The sequence below is a fragment of the Cervus canadensis genome, chromosome 20 (assembly GCF_019320065.1).
Source record: "Cervus canadensis isolate Bull #8, Minnesota chromosome 20, ASM1932006v1, whole genome shotgun sequence".
NCBI lineage: Eukaryota > Metazoa > Chordata > Mammalia > Artiodactyla > Cervidae > Cervus > Cervus canadensis.
Window position 1 is genome coordinate 10,592,320 of NC_057405.1, and position 21,050 is coordinate 10,613,369.

At 41.0% G+C, this 21,050-nt stretch overlaps 1 protein-coding gene across 7 annotated transcripts in view; it reads left to right on the plus strand.

The window, feature by feature from the left end:
- KLHL32 (kelch like family member 32) overlaps nucleotides 1-21,050 on the plus strand; it is a 208,400-nt gene that overhangs the window by 113,997 nt on the left and 73,353 nt on the right. The gene's annotated exons all lie outside the window — the stretch shown is intronic.

Consider the following 21,050-nt stretch of genomic DNA (forward strand, 5'->3'; position numbering starts at 1 on the left):
GCGCCTTCTGCTCCTCTTTCTTGCCCACTGTACTCTTTTTAAAAATTTCATCAGAAAAGTGAGCCAATTCACTAAAGAGCAATATTTGTTTTAAAGTAGGCCCAGTAAAACATGTAAATTTTCTTATTTTTCAGAGTATGCATGTGTACACACATGTCAGTCACTGTGTTAAATCTTATAAAGGAATCTCTGCAGACCATCCTCAGGACATGGGCTGTGAATAAAGGGATTCTAATGTGGCTGCTGATTTACTGAGTCCTTCAGATAAACATTACAAACTTTCTGAGTCCAGCTTTCCTCAACTTTGATTTTTCCTTACCTTTTTAAAGTTAGCTTCTGAACATCTCTATCTAAGCATCACACAGGCAGTTCAGATCCAACATGAGAAAAACCTATCCTTTTCTCTCCTGGTGGTACCATTGATCTGTTAGTTGTCTAGAAATTTGGACAGAGTCTCAGAACCCCCTTCCTCATCACTGTATCCAGTCAGTCATCAAGCTGCGTTGATTCTACCTCCTGAATATCTCTCAGACCAGGTCCTTTTCTTCAGAGCTCATTTTTTTACCTTTCTTTAGACTCTCACCATCACTGGCTGTATGTTATGAGTTCATCATTTCCTCCTAAGGTCTCTGCTTGTTTCTCTATGCCAAACCATAGTCCCCAGAGCCATCATTATCTTTCACAGGAAAGAGAATCAACGTTTATTGAGAGCCTATCTGTACTGAGTCTTTTGCACAGAGATTCCCATTTCTCCTCTGCTGAGAAGAGAGGAGAGTTTGTCCTTACAGATGGAGAAACTTAAAGTCGGAGCTAGGATGTTGATCTGGTTTGGAAAACCCTACTAGCTTCCCTAATGACCCTTGGGCCGCATCATTTCACCTACAGAAACCCTTAGCCCGGCCTCCAAGGCCAGGCCTGATCCTCCTGAGCCTCATATCTTGTCCTCACAACTTTCCTAGTCTGCTCTGTTCTGGACACTAAGGCCTTCCTTTCATGTTGGAACTTGACACTGGGAGGAAGGACTAGGTGGTGGAGATCCTCAGTGGAGAGGCAGGACCTTCAGTCACCACCTTCAGATTGTACCAGGGGTCAAGAGCAGGGAACACACACACAGACACACACAGACACAGACACACACACACAGACACACACAGACACACACACACACACACAGACACACACACACACAGACACACACACACACACACACAGTGGAGAGGCAGGACCTTCAGTCACCACACAGACACACACACACACACAGACACACACAGACACACACACACACACACACACAGTGGAGAGGCAGGACCTTCAGTCACCACCTTCAGATTGTACCAGGGGTCAAGAGCAGGGAACACAGACACAGACACACACAGACACAGACACACACAGACACACAGACACACACACACACAGACACACACACACACAGACACACACACACACACACAGACACACAGACACACACACACACACACACACACACACACACACACACACACACACACACACACACACACACACACACACACACACACACACACACACCCCTCCCCCAAACTCCCCTAGCATAAGATCAGGGGTCCTGGCCACTTGATTTTGTGCTGTATCCTCTGAAAGTGATGTATTAGGAGATACACATGCTTTGCTCAAAATGACTTTTTTTATAGTTAGCTTTGTAGATTTTGTACTTAAGAAAAAGGTTTGTAGATTTTGTACTCCCTCCCCTAAATAACACATGGTATATCTTATTATTTGATGAGTAAGTGATCTTTTGGTTTGCCAAGTATCAGCCCTTATTATGAAATGCAATTTAAATATACTGATGAGAAAGAACTCTCACTAGACTTTCTGAATAAGACCACCAAAGTGGTGAATTAACTCCTTTTGATAGGAATATGCTTTTAGTATCTGCTCCTAGGCAGCAGGTGGCAGTGTGAATCCACCAGAATTCAGTAGTTAATTTAAAGCAAAAATCAAAAAAAATGAAAAGAAAAATTATTTATTTTGCTACATATTAGTCTTCTGACCTAATCAGTAAAAAAGTCATTATTCACACCACACTGGGCAATATGCATTGTAATTTTTAACAAATAATAGGAAACTGTTAATGTGTTCACAGGAAATACAGTTTTGTCTTGGGCTGCTGTGGTCATTTATCACCACACTTTGTGAAATCACTCATTTGTTCTAATTTGAATGTAAATGACTCTAAGGTTTTACAAATAAGGTGACAGACTCACATAAATGTAATTGCAGGGTTCATCTCCCTCTTTTTATATATCACTCATTAGGTTATGAATTAAATACATCGTATTAAACCAGGGGCATGTCCAATGATGATATTGTAATGGCAAATTACTCTATGCTATTAGAGGTGTATTTTTTATTCATGGACATTAATTTGTCATTAAGCGGCATTAGTTTAGCACTTTTATGGGGAAGACGTGACCTGAAAGAGGAGACGTGCTGCTGCGATGTGAGAGGCAAAGGGTAGGAGTGTTCTAGGTGGAGTATTTTATCACTATAAGGAAAACTGGGCGGGGTGGGGGGGGGGTCTTTTTTTTTTTAATTTGTTTTGTTTTCTGTTTTTACAAGCATAAAAGAGCATTTCCCCAGATTGAAGGGATTGTTCTGTTTATATTGTGGGTTTTTGGATCACCTCGTAAAGCGAAGCCAAAATTCTTACTATTAATCATTCAGAAGCCAAGAATTAAAGGGAGCAGGAGGGAGGAAGTGACTTCCTGCCCTAAATCTCCCTCCTCTGTGACTGATGCTTATTAGTCATCCCTTGTCTTCGTTTAGTTTTACACTAAATGGGCTGCCGTGAGAATTAGTCATTTTCTGTCTTCAGTGAAGGTACAGAGGTGTAAAGGATGTTATTCTCCCATGAGGGTATTAGGAAGAATTCTGGGTATTATGGGTTTTTGTTTTTGTTTTTCATAGATGGTGGTTTTTAGTGTTCTTTTACTTAGAAATTGTTTTTTCCCTTTCAACTTCGAGAAGCGCTGGATCCTTGAAATAACTTCACAGCAGCAGAAAGTATCTGAGTGCTGGTTTTGCATCCCTTTCCTCATGGGCTGACGTGGTTGAAAGTGTCTTACCCACCCCAGTTATACTGTGGGGCTCTTTATTTCTTACCCCCTCCCTCCTATCACATCACAGGGGCTCAGTGTGTTTATTGGTCAGCTCAGGCTACCATAACAAAATACCACAGACCGGGTGACATAAACGGATATTTATTTCTCACAGTTCTGGAGGCAGGAAGTCTAAGATCAGGTGCTAACATGGTTAGGCTCTGATGAGGGCTCTCTTCCTGTCTTGCACATGGCCACCTTCTGGCTGCGTTCTCACATGACAGAGAGACCGCAAGCTCTCTGGTGTCTCTTCTTAGGAGAACACTGATCTCATCATGAGGGCCCCACCCTCATGACCTCATCTAAACCCAGCTGCCTCCCAAAGGCACACCTCCAAACACCATCACACTGGGGCTTAGAACGTTTAAGTTCTATGTTTAAATACGAATTTTGAAAGGATGCCATTCAGTCCATAGCAGTGTGTACTGAGAATGCTACATCCACTCAGCAAACTTCTCCTGCTTAAATACTGAAATTTTGTATTATGGGCAGAAAATATGTTAATAAATAAGTCTTTTGTTACCCATTGAATACAGTTTTTTTAAGTTGAAAATACTTTCTATGGGGATTACATTTAGCACTAAAGATCTTGCATATTTTACAGTATTTTAATAGATTGTCATTTTTTAACTAAGTAATATGGCAATGACTTATAGGAGGTTATCTCTTCCAAACAATGTATTATTATAATTTTAATTATTAAATTAGCACTGTCTCCTAGATACATAATATATAGTCAGTGTTCTAAATGGAATAATTTATCCTCAAGGTTGAGAAGTTATAACTTACATTCATTTTTCTCCACCACTGAGCTATTTTTTCCCACATTAGATAAGACAGATGATTGTACCAACATATATATTTAATATGCCCCTAATCAAATATACTGTGTGCTATTCCATAGTTCACTAGAGCTGATGCTTTTGTATTTGGAGAAAGTTAAAGTACAAATTTTGGAAAATACATTACAGTTTAATCTTTCAGATTTTTTTTTTTTTAAGTCAGTGAAAATGATCAGAAAGGGTAGGAATGTATCAGCCTTACTTAATCATCGCCAACTACTAATTACTTGTTCTAATCATGACTATTTGCTGTCTGGCATGGGTAATCTAGACTGTCATATTTGCCAAATGTCATTAATATTTGGCTCTAAAATATATCATAAGTTTTTTAGTAGCCATTTTAGGACCTCAGTCAATTTTTTTCACATGCTATTATGTTGGCTCTTTTTCCCTCAGCCCACTCCAAAGGATGTCAGTGACAGCCCAGAGACATGCCGGCTGGCCAAGGAAGTCATTTTGTCATTTTAATTTGTTATATGGATAATTTAGGGTTCACCGTGTCTTCTTTGTTTATGAGTTTTTAAGGAGAAGAATGTCTTGAAGGATTTTTCTAATATTAGTAATTTCTATTTTCAGCTAACTATTTGTTGTCCAGTGGGCAATTTTAAAATCACTTTCAACGTATTTTTCTCAAAAATAAAATGTTTCCAATGTTTTACTAATGCCAGAGTTCAGAATCAATAAAGCAAATGAAATCAGTCACGCTTAATTCCACTATCAATACTCAAAATTAGAGGCATTAAAAGAAAATCTATGTTTCATTTAAGATATTCATCCTCCTGCCCACCCTCCACCTGCAAATATTTCTGCCCATAGTTAAATGTCTGCTCTGTTCTCTGAGGCTAAACTGGCTTTCAGCAACTTGATCTGTCAGGTACCGCCTGTGTTACCCATAGTTCCAGTATCTTCTCCGCTGGTACCTTTGTTTCATTTTTCAAATAGGATCAATAAGATGGGAGAAACTTTTCTTCTTCTCTCATCACCACAACCCGCTCCTATTAACTACCAAACTGGGAACAGTGTCTGTGCGTCCTTACCGCTTATTCATTCTTCAGTTCTATTGAACTCAGTCCTGGCCTTCATTACTCCTCAAAGGCTGCTCCTGCAAAGGTCACCAAAGCCTCCCGACGGTCAAAGGCAGTGGGCCTTTATGAGCTTTAATGTGACCACTCTATGGCCTTTCAGTTCTGGGAGCTCCTTTCCTTCCTACACCTCTCTTTCCTCAAGGCTCTCTCCTAGTTCTCCTCCTCCTCCTTTCCAGTTCTTTCACAGGCTCGTCTCCCATCAGCTCCATGAGTACCCCCTGGGTACTCTGGCACCTCACGGGTGCTCATCTCTTCTGCTCACCGTCTCTTCTTTCATCCGCGCGTGGAGGCCTCTGTCCCCTGGCCCGCACTCCAGCTTCAGTGTTCAGCCCTGTCTCCTGGTTACAGACTGTGTTTCCAACCCTGTCCTTTTCCTTTCTCATCTCCTCAGTGTGCCCGATTCTTACTGTACTGAATGGCATGTTTTACCCTCTCTAAGCCAACTGCTTAGTCAGCATTTCCTCTTGGATGTTCCACAGACATGTGACCTTTCTGAGAGTTAACCCAAGCCAGAAATTCAGGAGTCATCCTAAAATACTCCATCTTTGGCAGCACAAACCTTTCGGCCTTACCTCCTTAACTTTTTCTTATACTCTTATTTTTGAAGAGGAGTTTTAGGTTCATGACAAAATTAAGAGGACGATACAGAGATTTCCCCTGTACCCCAACATGTGAATAGCCTTCTCCATTATCAACATCCTCTACCAGAGTAGACACATGTGTTACAATCGATGGACTTACCGTCACTATCACATCACCATCACCCAGAGTCTGCAGTTTATGTTAGGGGTCACTCTTGGTGTTTTACCTCCTGTTTTAGGTTTGGACAAAATGTGTATCTACCATTATAATATGATAAGAGTAGTCTCACTACCCTAACAATCCTCTGTGCTCTGTCTATTCATCCCTCCTTCCCTGTCTTAACCCCTGGAATCACTGATGTTCTTACTGTCTCCATAGTTTCATTTTTTTTCCCAGAATGTTGCATAGTTAGGTTCATATAGTATGTAACCTTTTCAGATTGGCTTCTTTTGCTTAGTAATACACATTTAAATTTCCCCTCTGTCTCTTCATAGCTTGATAGCTCATTTCTTTTCAGCTCCACATAATATTCCATTGTCTGGATACCAAAGTTTATTTATCTATTTGTCTACTAAAGGACATCTTGGTCACTTCAAGTTTAGGCAGTTATGATGAGCTGTTATAAACATCTGTGTGCAGGACTTTGCATAAACTCCCCTAATTTTTAAAAATCTCTATCATTCTATTTCTATTACCACCATCTTAGTTCAAATCCTCAATACTTATTTCCTGGGCTAGAGAAACTTCCTGATAACCAGTGAACCTACCTGTCTTCACCCTTGCCTCACTTTATGCATCTTAAAGTGGTTCAAATGTTCCATTTAAAAAAAAAAAAATTCATCACGTGCAGCATGTGAGATCTTAGTTCCCCAAGCAGGGATCAAACCCATGCCCCCTGTGTTGGGAGTATGGTGTCTCAACCACTGGACCACCAGGGAAGTCCCAACACAGGTTCTGTTTTTACTGTGAAATATCCTATCTCTTTAGCCTTTTAAAAAACAGTTTACTACCCGCACGCTATAGCACGGTCATTGCAAACTGCATGCACGTCCGCACACTCAAACCTCTCTACATGAAGCCTCCTTCTCCATGGATTATTCTTCTCTCACAGTGTCACCCTATGAGTTCCTCTTTAACCTGCAAGGACTTTGCTCACGTGTTATCTCCTCTTCCAGAGCTGATCAGTCCATCTCAGAGTTAGATTTCTCTCCTTTTCATTAATTACGGGGTACTCTTCTGGGGTGCTGATCATACCATATCACCGGTGTTGATTTGCTTTTCTGTCTCCCTGTGATACAAATTCATGTCTCAGAGTTATGTGACCTTGGGCAAAGATCGCATAAAAAGAGGTTACACAACCTCTTTGCCCACATGCCTCACCCATAAAATTCAGATATGATATTGTATGTACAATGTACACCTTAGGGGTGTTGGCATGTTCATGATATGGCGCATGCAAAGTATATTATAGCATAGTACCCTACACACAGAGGGTATCCTGAAAACCAGAGCCAGTACAGTGGCATACCCATTTCCATCACTCCTGTCTTCCTTCATTCCTGGAAATGTCACAAACTTTACTACCTACTTCCAATCAACAGCATATTGGACAAGGCTGTCCCTGGAAATTTTGGAAATAATAACCATTCTGGAAAATGTATTTTTCCTATGGGCCACTTCTCTTGGCTTTTGTAGAAGTGCATGTATTATTTTAGAAAAAAAGTCACAAATAATTATATGAACCATCTCTTTCTCCCTTCCTTCTGATAAGTGAAAACATAACACTGAACTGATACTTTAATAAATAGTAAAAATTGATGCTTTTAAAAGCAACATAATAGTTGGTGCTGCTGCTTTGTAGATAGGAAGTTTTTGTTTTATTGTTTTCCCCCTGCCCTTCCTGTAAGTAAAACATCTTGCTCCTTCCTCATTTACAGGATTCAAGGAGAAATTAGAAGACTCTCTATTTCTAGCTCTAGTGCATCGTAGTTGCTTAGAAACATGTTTGTTTGAATTCCTTCTCCATGTGCCAAGTGAGTCCCCTATGAGAGGAATTTTTTGCAGTATAGCCGCATGGTGTCCTGAGTTCCCTGATTAGGGGATGTATAAGCAGTGCATTTGTTTAACAGAAGAAAAGTGTAAGTTATTCCTTACCGGAAGACTGCTATCCAAATGTCTGCCTCCCTCCAGGGGTCTTTCCTTCCCCGACGTCTCTCCCACCTCCACTTCCCACTCTCCCTCCACAAATATCCTGTAGAGCAGGCTGCCTACCTTTTCTTGCTGCATCTCAGGGGGCATGTGCTCGGGCCCTAGGAAATGATTGCTTATCTGTGTCATTAATTTAGCTCCAGGTACAGGTAGGTTCAGTGGTAAAGAATCTGCTTGCCAGTGCAGGAGACACGGAGATGCAGGTTCGATCCCTAGGTTGGGAGGATCCCTTGGAGGAGGAGATGACAACCTGCTCCAGTATTCTCTGCCATGGACAGAGGAGCCTGGTGGGCTACAGTCCACGGGGTCGCAAAGAGTTGGACATGACTGACTGAGCTCACACACACACACGCATGCACCATGGCCTCAGTCCCATACATTCACATCCCACATGTATCATACAATATATCCCACTTCAGAGTCTGGGATGAGGGACTGGGGTCTTGCAGCTTGTTCTGTTGCTTGAATATGTTTTTGCAGGTTAGAGCTATTCCTTTCTTCACTCAAATGTGTACTCTGTATCAGGGGTTCTTAAACTTGACCATGTGTGGAATCACCTGAATAGCTGGTTAAAGCAGACTGCTGGGCCTGCCCATACAGTTTGATTCAGGAGATATCTAAGGAGCCTGGATATCGGCATCCTAACAAGTTCCCAGGTGATGCTAATGTTACTTCTCTGGGGACCACAGTTTGAAAGCCACTGTTAGATGCTCTTGCCACCTTACTACACATCAGTTCTCAGCCTGTTAAGTAACTGATTTCAGATTTTGAAAGTGTCATAACATCTAGATAAATTTGAACTGGTCCCAGTTATAAATATATAAAAAATTTTACATTATATAACAAAATTTGTAAATATGATGTAAAATTTTGATATTATATGTCCTGCATAGCATCCAAAATATAAAAAAAACAACACAATACAGAGTTAAACAAAAAAAAACCCTTACCAATCTTCATTCTTATGTATAATAATGATTGACAAAGTCTATGTGAATAAACTGAGAGATTGTTGAAATTCTGCAGCATTGAGCTAATTTTCAGCAACTGACTTTGAGTAACACAGCTTATGATGTATGTAAATGCATCATAATTACTTCCAGGCTCTACTATTCTTTAAAAATATTTTAAGCTGATTTGGCCTCTCATCATTCAAAAAAGGTTTGTGATTCTTGAAATTTTCATTTTAAAGCCCCAGTTGCTCAGATAGACTATTTTTCAACTAAAAAAAAGAAAAGTATACATTAAAATCCTCTATAGAGTCCATAATTTAGTGGCAATCGCCTGAAGTGCTGAGGCGGCTCTAGTAAACTTTTTGATAGCATTTTGCAGCACATCGTGACAAGGGCCAGAATTATTAGTTGTTGATGATGGCTGTGTCTCTGTACTTCCTTCATACTGGATTTCCAGCTTACTACAGACTTTTCCAAGGAACAATATAAAATTATTCATGAGCCTTGAATATTTATGCATACAATTGATTATGAAAATGTACTAGTAACCTAATTGTAGAGTTCCTCTGTTATACAGCACAAATATATTTATACAGGCCTTCAAAGACTTCAAGAATTGGAGCATGCCGGGATTTTCCTTGTATTTTTGAGTTGCTTCTAATATCTTGTTTTAGTCAGAGCACGTTGTATTTATGCGTATTTATATCAATACACAAATATATAGTTGCATTTGGTTGTCCATATATTTTTGTTTGTATACAAATATATCTTATCTCTGTATATTTATACAAATAAAAATATCTGGTTTTACATTATTTTATCATACCACAAATAATCTGGCCTGCATTGTCAATGATTTGCTCCTCTTGTTTTTCCATAGCTATTAGATTTTATCCCATCAACTCTAATATTATGGAGAAAGCTCACAGGTTCCTTTACATGCTTGATATGTCCGATGACTTTTTTCTACATGATTCATCTCCAGGCATTGGATTTTGTTTCAGCATGTTCCAAAGGGCCAGCCCTTCACCACACACCCACGACAAAGCCCTTTATGTTGCTTTCTCTAATCCTGGAGTGCAGTCCTTTTCTGCAGCACCAGGTCATGTAGTCACATAATACCTTGATTTATAACTCGGTTGTAATCCAAATAGGAAACAGGTGGAATCACAACTGGGTATGGTGCCTTGGATATTAATGGCTTGGCTCAGCAGTGGAATTTCTAAAGCTGTATACACTCTTTTTTGCCTTAATTATGCATTCATTAAAAGCTTTTATACCCAACAGAATAAAGTAAATATTTTTTGATCTCCATAGTGTGCTCCCAGACTGTAGATTTGCACAGCAGGGTCTTGATAATCTGAATAAATTGTATTTCCCCAAGGAGTTTATCTTTCAAATAAGGTCATAAAGAAATGCAGCTCCTCCATCCTTAGATTTCTCTGTGTGCCTTTTTGGCTGTATGTAATACAGAGCTTGGGAACCAGAGTACATTCTAGTAATGCCTAGCTGGTGATGGCCTGGTATAATGTCTCAATCTATTCTCCCTTTTTATCTCTGATAAAGTGTTTTGTAAGTACAAAAGTAACGATGGTTTACAACAGCTATGATTTTTGCTGTCATTTGTAGAAAAATAAAGTCTCTATTAGACATTCAGCATTTTCCTCTCTTTACCCTGTCTGTGAGTAAAATCTGTGGAATATGCAAAGCTATAGCTTAAGAAGGGTTAATAGTATTTTAAAAAGGAATAACAATAATGGTGATTTAGTCACTAAGTCGTGTCCGACTCTTGCAACCCCATGGACTGTAGTCTGCCAGGCTCCTCTCTTCATGGGATTCTCCAGGCAAGAATACTGGAGTGGGTTGCCATTTCCTCCTCCAGGGGATCTCCCCGACCCAGTAATCGAACCCAGATCTCCTGAGTTGCAGGCAGATTCTTTACCGACTAAGCTACAACGGAAGCCCATAAATAACAATAATGAGATAGCTACTATGTTGAGCATCTACTATGTAGAAGGTCCTTTGCATATGTTTTTGACAATCCTACCACAGATCACCTTTCCCATTTTTCTAATGAAAAAATTAGACTCACCTTTTCCATTCAAAGAATTGGACTTCCTTTTTCCACTTTCCTACTGAGAGGTTCATCACTTGCTAAGGTCATCCATATGTATCAGCTTCAATGCATATGCTTTCCCTGCCACACCAGACTGAAGATGCAGCCAGTTCCTTGTCCACACAATTTACAACCTAGAGAAGGAGACAGGGAAAATATAAAATTGTAGACTCAAATAAACATGCAGAAGTTGAACTTATCATTTTTCTCAGTTATAAAGAACAGCAATATACCTACTATTGAATTGTAGCCCCAAAATGACATACGGTTGTGAAAAGTTTAGGCAATAACTATTTTTTTCCTCTCTCTCTTTCTGGGCTGCCATATGTGTATATTTATTTATTTTATTTCTGGTTGTGCTGGGTCTTCAGTGCTGGGTGTGGGCTTTCTCTAGTTGCATGGAGTGGAGGCCGCTCTTCCTTGCAGTACCTGGGCTGCTTGTGGTGGCCTCTCTCATTGTAGAGCGTGGGCTCTAGGTATACAGGCTTTAGCAGCCGTGCCGCGGGCTCAGCAGCTGTGGCTCCCAGGCTCCAGGGCACAGGCTCAGCAGTTGTGGAACACAGGCTTAGTTACTCAGCAACATGTGGGATTCTCCCAGACAAAGGATCAAACCCATGTCCCCTGCATTGGCAGGTGGATTCTTAACCACCAGAGAAGCCCCCTGGCTACCATATTTTTTTTCCAGTGTGGCTAACGTTCTAGGCATTTTAAATATTTATATATTAAAAATATTTAATCAGTTTATTTAGTATATAATAAATTATTCAAGTATTTTTAAATATTAGAATACTTCTAGAGAAGTAGGATAATCAGTGTTTTCCCTGTAAACTAAGGAGTAAAGGCAATAGAAGTTGAATTTTTAAAGGTATGATAATCTTTATTATTTATTCACTATCCACCAATCAAAATTTATAAAGTAGCCACTTGATGAAGATAGAGAGGAAGATCTAAAGAAGTACAGATTCAGTCTGCACCTTTACACACAAGTGAAAGTGAAGTCGCTCAGTCGTGTCTGATTCTTTGCGACCCCATGGACTGTAGCCTACCAGGCTCCTCCGTCCATGGGATTCTCCAGGCAAGAATACTGGAGTGGGTTGCCATTGCCTTCTCCAGGGGATCTTCCCGATCCAGGGATTGAACCCCGGGTCTCCCGCATTGGAGGCAGACGCTTTCACCTCTGAGCCACCAGGGAAGTCCCCTTTATGCACAAGGGCTGAGTAAATGGCTCAAGTATACAAATAGCTCCTGAAATTAGAAGTCAGCGGAGGGAACAGGCCTTCCAGCTGGAGTGGTTTGGCTTTCTGTTAGGAAGAGGAACCTGATCCTGGTTGTCATCCTCCTTCCCAACACTGTAGTGTTTGTTGTACTTCTGTTATACAGCACAGACATTTATATATTCTGGTTATCACTCAATACAGAGAGAAGTAAGGTTCCTTTCAGCATTCTAAGAAGCCTGTGAAAGGACAGAAGACCCAAGATTCACTGTGGAAGCCAGGCCTGATACATCTGGCACAAGTGGGTGTTCCCCCATGTTTATCAGTTTTATAAAAGCCATGATGGGTAGTTAGCATCAAGAGAGATCTAATATTGAAGTTCAGATTTAATATTTGAGAGCACCTTTCTCAGTTAATCGTGAGCAATCAGTTAATGTTGCTCTGTTGTAAAATCAGACCTATAACCAAACTGTCTTTTTTTCTTTCCACTTGAAGTTATGGATATGCTTTAAAAAAAAAAAAAAAAACTTTTAAAAAACATGTTGCTTTTTTTTTTTTTTTTTTAAAACAAGGAAAGTGTCTCCTGGATTATAATAGGTTAGAAGATAGTGGATCCAGAGGACCTTTTATAATCTATCAATGAGGCTACCCTGGAAGTTAACACTTGGAGTGGCATATCAGTGAGAACTTTGGCCTAATCTGGGAGGAGCCTCTCAGCACTGTGGGACAACAGTTGTTGTGAAATGTCTCCCACATGTTGGTCAAATTCCTGACCAAGGGGAGGGACTGAGAATTGGAATATTTCCTGCCGTATCAGTAAACAAGGATGTCACAGTCATCAGTGATTGCAGCCCTCCAGGGAGAGTTCCTGAGGAAGGCTGTGAATACCTGCCATCTAGCGGCCACCAGGACTGCAGTCACTCCCTACGGTGAGCCCCAGGGGAGCTCAGGATGGGAAAAACACAGGATACTGGCCCAGGATAGCTGAGATGCACATGAAAGGAGTGATTTTGGTAAGCCCAGACTCTTGCATCTTCCCATATGTAGAAAAGCACTAAATTCCTTAATTTGAGATCTCTGGTTTTCTGCCCTTGTGGCTCAGCCGGTAAAGAATCTTCCCACAATGCGGGAGGCCTGGGTTCGATCCCTGGGTTGGGAAGAGCACCTGGAGAAGGGAAAGGCTGCCCACTCCAGTATTCTGGCTGCACTCATGAGTTTGTGACATGACAATAGAAAGTGGGAGGATGGTGTTGGAGGGAGGTCCCACCTGACTTTTGAATGTCACATTTGTAAACACTTAAGAGAGCAGAAAGGATAGCTGAGATGCACATGAAAGGAGTGATTTTGGTAAGCCCAGACTCTGGCATCTTCCCATATGTAGAAAAGCACTAAATTCCTTAACTTGAGATCTCTGGTTTTCTTTAATTAACAATAATCTGATGTTCAGAAAACCTGCCCTTTGTTGTAACACTTCTATATAACCTGACTCCTCCCTCCTCACCCCCTCAGAGAACCTGGCCTCCTCAGACCAATTCCCTCAGGGTTACTTGAGATGCTCTCTCCTGGGCTTGAAGTCCTAAAAATTTCCACCAAATAAAACATAACTCTCAAAATACAAAAACCAAATGTGTTGGTTTTTAAAATTCATAATCCAACAAATATTTTAAAATTACAATCTGTGATAAAGCATTGTCATTGGTATTGTGCAGGATACAAAAAGCATAAGATATAACACCTACCTTTTACTAGCTTACTGGAAGCTTTTTACTTACTGGAAGATATCTGCATGAACAGCTTAGTGACAAGTTCATTGGGATGTGATAGGAGACTTGAAGTGGGAAACGAGAACTTACTGACAAAAAGCTTCATATTTACTGTGTCTGACTTGGTACTTGGTCTCTATAAGCAGCCAATACAGTGTTTTTACTTGACTTCTAGTTAACTTGCTAAAAATCAGATCATACTGGTTTTACCTGTAGAGTAACTGTAGCAGGCTATTTTGAATCTATTTGTGAATGGTTTTTTTTTTTGTTTTTTTTTTTAAGACTTCTTGACTTCCGTAGCAAGAGTGACTTTTCATTGAGACATCCTCAGACATTATCAACATTTTATAATAGAACTTCAAGTTTCATGCATGCTATTAGATGAGAGGCATAGAAACCACTATCTCTCCTGACCATCTTTATCTTAGTAAAGTATTGACATGTGGTAATTGAGGTGACATTTTGAAGGGAGGTATAAATGAAGGGGATCAATAATTGGAAAAGAAAGGTTATAATTATAACGATGAAACACAGCATTGTCAAGATAGTCACATCTTTTAAGTATTATTACCTGGAAAAATTTGGAATCCCATTCAGTTTGGTCTTCTTGTGAGGGAGGGGTGGGGAATTCAGGAAATCAAAAGAGCATTACTTTTAATTTGACCTTGAGAGAGGTTGTTTATCTTGAGCATAATTCATAGTTTTCCATTCTTATCATACAGGTTGTTGATGCTCACTTTTGTTTCGCAAGTCAATAATGGTCTCAGAATTACATGAAGTGACAGGAGAAATAGATGTTATTAAGGCTGTGTTTTGCATAGGTATCCATGGTATTAAAGCATCTTTGTTAAATTTCCTAATCTTGTCATTTTAACATGGACTCCTAGATTTGAGGAGTATGTGTGGGGCTGACATTGGGGATACACTACAGTGGATGCAGTCACAAGACAATTAGTATTTTCTGTGCTCTGCATAATTCCCATGCCAGGGCTCTGATTAAACTTCTGTGCTGGATGGGCCAGGGGCTGCTGGCAGTTAGGCCAGGATACACGCGAGTGTGTCTGAAACGAAGACAGACGACATATTAGAAATACGCATTGTTGACTTCCAGCTTGTATCAGTGTTGGCACGTGTCAACACACATCTCTAGGCTGTGGCGTACATGAGCCAGGCTGTGGGTTACATACAGTGAACCTGCAGACCTCAGCTGTGAGGCTGCACCATTTTCTCCTGTTCAAGAAAGTGTATTAGAATGCAGTGTCTGGGTAACACTGGTTCAGGGACGGGCTTAAATCTTCTCTGATCTTTCTTTTGTCTTTTGTATGAACTTTCATCACTAATTACTAATAGTTGCTTAATTAGGATATTGAAAGACACTTGCTAATACATAAAGACCAGTCGCTCAGTTACAGATGAGAACCCTGCCACCCATCACAAAAGTGGACTTATTCTGTCTCCCTTGGTTTGGTAAAAGGGCCACAGAGTTCACCCACAGCCCCCAACCTGCCCCCACTTTCACTCACATCCTTGCCACCTGATAATTTGCCTCACATGTAATTACCTTTGAATATAAGCCAAAATAAGATAGCACTTTTCCTTTCCTGTGCTTTTTTTTCTCTACTGTGTATTCAATAGTTAATCTGGGGAGTAACCATTTTTAATTAATTAAGGAAATAGGCCACACCAAAAGATTGAATTTGGGGAATATATAAGGTTTAAGAACTATTGTACTTGCAAAACTGGTATTTCTTCCATAGCTACTATAGTATTGGGGACACATTTTATGGCTCTTCTTTTGTTATTTAACTTGTCATTCACACTATAAGAAACAAATAGAAGGGAAGAGAGAAGCCAAATAGCCCTAAACCAGAGGAAAATAAATACTATTTAAAAAGATTCCCCAAAGAACAACAATGTATACACCATAATTCTGAATAGAAAGTAAATTTCAAGTGAGAAGCAGTGTGACAGAAATGAAACCTTTTTAGAAAAATAAAAGATTTTCCTTTTACTCAAGAGAGTTTCTTGCTGCTGAGCTATAACTTCAATTCAAAACCACTGCCTCTCCTTGGTTACTTGGATTTCTAAGTCACAGTATATAAGAGAAGGGAGACAATCTCATAGCTAGAAGAAAGTATCATTTGAAAAGCTACTTTGATCTGAATAGCCAGTTGATAGAGAAAGTAATTTTCTTGGGCTAAAAAAGAAATTTTGGGTGGATTGAAATATTTGAATTTTTTTCACAGCAGATCTATTATATTGAGCTCATCTTTAAACACTTTCAACTCTAGACATTAGTAACAATTTTCCCATTTGGAAAACTGGCCACTGTCTTTGCCTTGCGTATGTGTAGGAAGACCAGAAAGAGACAGGGAAGATGAGGGAGGAAAGTGAGGTATGAAAATGGCCCAATTTGGATGATATTCAAAATTGGGTAGACATGTTGTAGAGGCATGGCCCATTCTGGTTTTGCTCGGTTATAGATAGTGGAAAAAGCTCACGGTTGTTCTTTCACCACATTCCTATCCCTGATAAACACCAGGGGCGGGGCACAGTACAGTCCTTGGCACCAGGCACTTTAGATTTAGTAGACAGATCTGTCATCAAAGAGCGTTTGTTTACAGTGACAAGTGGAGTGCTAGAAATCTACAGGGGACAGGGTGGGGGTCCAAAGAAGGAAGTGGTCAAGGGAAGCTGAAAAAGTAAAGTGGATCCATTCATTCAGTAAGTGTGGCTTGAGCCCCCACCATGTGCCTGGCAGTGTTTGGGGCGTTAGGGATATAGCAGTGAATAAAATAGATAAGTCCCTTTTCCTGTAGAACTTGGGACTTGGGAAAGGGGACACACATGTCATGAATAAGTAGGCAAATAAATGCAGAAGATAATCTCAGATAGCGATGCATGCTCCAGGCAAAGAAAATGGAGTAATGTGATAGTGGAGAGGAAGGGGCACATGCCACTTCAGATAAGGTCAGATAGAAAGATACAAACACGATTCCTCATCCATAGCAATTTTGCAAGTGTTGCTTCTGGAACATTCTCCCTCAATCCCATCACCTTCCTGTTTTAACATGTAGGTTTTATTATGATTCAGGTATGGTGAAACCAGTCTCTTGTGGGCTCTGCTCCTTTCTCCTGGGTCCTGGTGCACACAGGTTTTGACTGTGCCCTTCAAGAGTCTGTTTCCCCAGGCCTGTGTAGGTTCTGGTGGCTCTCTGCCCTTGCAACAGGCCACTGCCAATCCATACCCCCCAGGAGACACTCAGACACAGCTCTGGCCCCGTCTCTGCGGGGTCCCTGGGTCCTGGTGCACACAGGGTTTGTTAGAGCCCCCGAGCGTCTCTGGCAGGTATGGGCCTTGATTCTAAATGTGGTTTTTCCCCTCCTACTGTCTTGCTGGGGCTTCTCCTTTGCCCTTGGACGTGGGGTATCTCTTTTCTGTGGGATCCAAAATTCTTCTGTCGACGGTTGTTCAGCAGCGAGTTATAATTTGGAGTTCTCGCAGGAGAAGATGAGCATATGTCCTTCTGCTCCACCATCTTGTAGTCAACAGGTTGGCCCAGACTTGTCCATGAGTGTCTAGGAGTCTCTGACGGAGGTGTGGGTCAGCGGTGGCCTGCTGCGGGGTCCAGGGCACTGAGTAAGTGCAGCAGGGCATGCATGGGACCTTTTGAAGGAGGTCATTATCTTCACTATCTTCATTACTTCCACCATAGTTTGGCCTCAGGTCAAACACCAGGGAGGGAACACAGCCCTGCCCATCAAAAGAAAATTGGATTAAAGATTTACTGAGCATGGCCCCGCCCTTCAGAACAAGTCCCAGTTTCCCCCTCAGTAAGTCTCTCCCATCAGGAAGCTTCTTCCTGATAAGCCTCTTATCCTTATCCATCAGAGGGCAGACAGAATGAAAACCACAGTCACAGAAAACTAACTAAACTGATCACATGGACCACAGCTTTGTCTAACAATGAAATTATGAGCCATGTTCTGTAGGGCCACCTAAGAGGATGGGTCATGGTGGAGACTTCTGACAAAACATGGTCCACTGGAGAAGGGAATGGCAAACCACTTCAGTATCCTTGCCTTGAGAACCCCTTGAACAGTATGAAAAGGTGAAAAGATGGGACACTGAAAGATGAACTCCCCATGTCAGTAGGGGCCCAATATGCTACTGGAGATCGGTGGAGAAATAACTCCAGAAAGAATGAAGAAATGGAGCCAAAGCAAAAACAACACCCAGTTGTGGATGGGACTGGTGATGGAAGTAAGGACCAATGCTGTAAAGAGCAATATTGCATAGGAACCTGGAATGTTAGGTCCATGAATCAAGGCAAATTGGAAGTGGTCAAACAGGAGATGGCAAGAGTGAACATCAACATTTTAGGAATCAGTGAGCTAAATTGGACTGGAATGGGTGAATTTAACTCAGATGACCATTATATCTACTACTGTGGGCAGGAATCCCTTAGAAGAAATGGAGTAGCCCTCATAGTCAACAAGAGAGCCCTAAATGCAGTACTTGGATGCAACCTCAAAGACGACAGAGTGATCGCTGTTCGTATCCAAGGCAAACCATTCAATATCACAGCAATCCCAAGTCTATGCCCCGACCAGTAATGCTGAAGAAGCTGAAGTTGAATGGTTCTATGCGGACCTACGAGACCTCCTAGAACTAACACCCCAAAAAGATGTCCTTTTGATTATAGGCGACTGGAATGTAAAAGTAGGAAGTCAAGAAACACCTGCAGTAACAGGCAGATTTGGCCTTGGAGTACAAAACAAAGCAGGGCAAAGGCTAATAGAGTTCTGCCAAGAGAACGCACTGGTCATAGTAAACACCCTCTTCCAACAACACAAGAGAAGACTCTACCCAGGGACATCACCAGATGGCCAAGAAAGTCAGATTGATTATATTCTTTGCAGCCAAAGATGGAGAAGCTCTATACAGTCAGCAAAAACAAGATTGGAAACTGACTGTGGCTCAGATCATGAACTTCTTGTTGCAAAATTCAGACTTAAGTTGAAGGAAATAGGGAAAACCACTAGACCATTCAGGTATGACCTAAATCAAATCCGTTATGATTATGCAGTGGAAGTGACAAGTAGATTCAAGGGATTAGATGTGATAGACAGAGAGCCTGAAGAACTATGAACGGAGGTTCATGGCATTGTATAGGAGGCAGTGATCAAGACCATCCCCAAGAAACAGAAATGCAAAAAGGCAAAATGGTTGTCTGAAGAGGCCTTACAAATAGCTATGAAAAGAAGAGAAATGAAAGGCAAAGGAGAAAAGGAAAGGTATACCCATTTGAATGCAGAGTTCCAAAGAATAGCAAGGAGAGATAAGAAAGCCTTCCTCAGTAATCAGTGCAAAGAAATAGAGGAAAACAATAGAATGGGAAAGACTAGAGATCTCTTCAAGAAAATTAGAGATACTAAGGAAACATTTCATGCAAAGATGGGCACAATAAAGGACAGAAATGGTATGGACCTAACAGAAGCAGAAGATATTAGGAAGAGGTGGCAAGAATACACAGAAGAACTATACAAAAAAGATCCTCATGACCCAGATAACCATGATGGTATGATCACTCACCTAGAGCCAGACATCCTGGAATGCGTAGTCAAGTGGGCCTTAGGAAGCATCACTACGAACAAAGCTAGTGGAGGTGATGGAATTCCAGTTGAGCTATTTCAAATCCTAAAAGATGATGCTGTGAAAGTGCTGCACTCAATATGGCAGCAAATTTGGAAAACTCCGCAGTGGCCACAGGACTGAAAAAGGTCAGTTTTCATTCCAATCCCAAAGAAAGGCAATGCTAAAGAATGTTCAGTTGCACTCATCTCATATGCCAGCAAAGTAATGCTCAAAATTCTCTAAGGCAGGCTTTAACAGTACATGAACTGTGAACTTCCAGATGTTCAAGCTGGATTTAGAAAAGGCAGAGGAACAAGAGATCAAATTGCCAACATCCGTTGGATCATCTTTCAGAAAAAATATCTACTTCTGCTTTATTGACTACACCAAAGCCTTTGACTGTGTGGATCACCACAAACTGTGGAAATTCTTAAAAGAGATGGGAATACCAGACCACCTGACCTGCCTCCTGAGAAATCTGTATGCATGTCAAGAAGCAACAGTTAGAACTGGACTTGGAACAACAGACTGGTTCCAAATCGGAAAGGAGTAGTACATCAAGGCTGCATGTTGTCACCCTGCTTATTTAACTTATATGCAGAGTACATCATGAGAAACTCTGGGCTGGAAGAACCACAAGCTGGAATCAAGATCACTGGGAGAAATATCAGTAACCTCAGATATGCAGATGACACCACCCTTATGGCAGAAAGTGAAGAACAACTAAAAAGCCTCTTAATGAAAGTAAAAGAGGAGAGTGAAAAAGTTAGCTTAAAACTCAACATTCAGAAAACTACGATCATGGCATCTGGTCTAATCACTTCATGGCAAATGGGGAAACAATTGAAACAGTGAGAGACTTTATTTTCTTGGGCTCCAAAATCACTGCAGATGGTGACTGCAGCCATGAAATTAAAAGACGCTTGCTCCTTGGAAGAAAAGTTATGGCCAAACTAGACAGCATATTAAAAAGCAGAGACATTACTTTGCCAACAAAGGTCCATCTAGTCAAAGCTATGGTTTTTTGAATAGTCAGGTATGGATGTGAGAGTTGAACTATAAAGAAAGGTGAGTGCTGAAGAATTGATACTTTTGAACTGTGGTGTTGGAGAAGACTCCTAAGAGTCCCTTGGACTGCAAGGAGTTCCAACCAGTCTGTCCTACAGGAAATCAGTCCTGAATATTCATTGGAAGGACTGATGCTGCAGCTGAAGCTCCAATACTTTGGCCACCTGATGCGAAGAACTGACTCATTTGAAAAGACCCTGATGCTGGAAAAGAATGAAGGTGGGTTAGGTGGGAGGAGAAGGGGACGACAGAAGATGAGATGGTTGGATGGCATCACTGACTCGATGGACATGAGTTTGAGCAAGCTCTGGGGGTTGGTGATGCACAGGGAAGCCTGGCGTGCTGCAGTCCATGGGGTCACAAAGTCAGACGCGACTGAGGAATTGAGCTAAACTGAGGGTAAAACCAACAAATCAGGAGACCACTGCCATTGAAATGATAGTT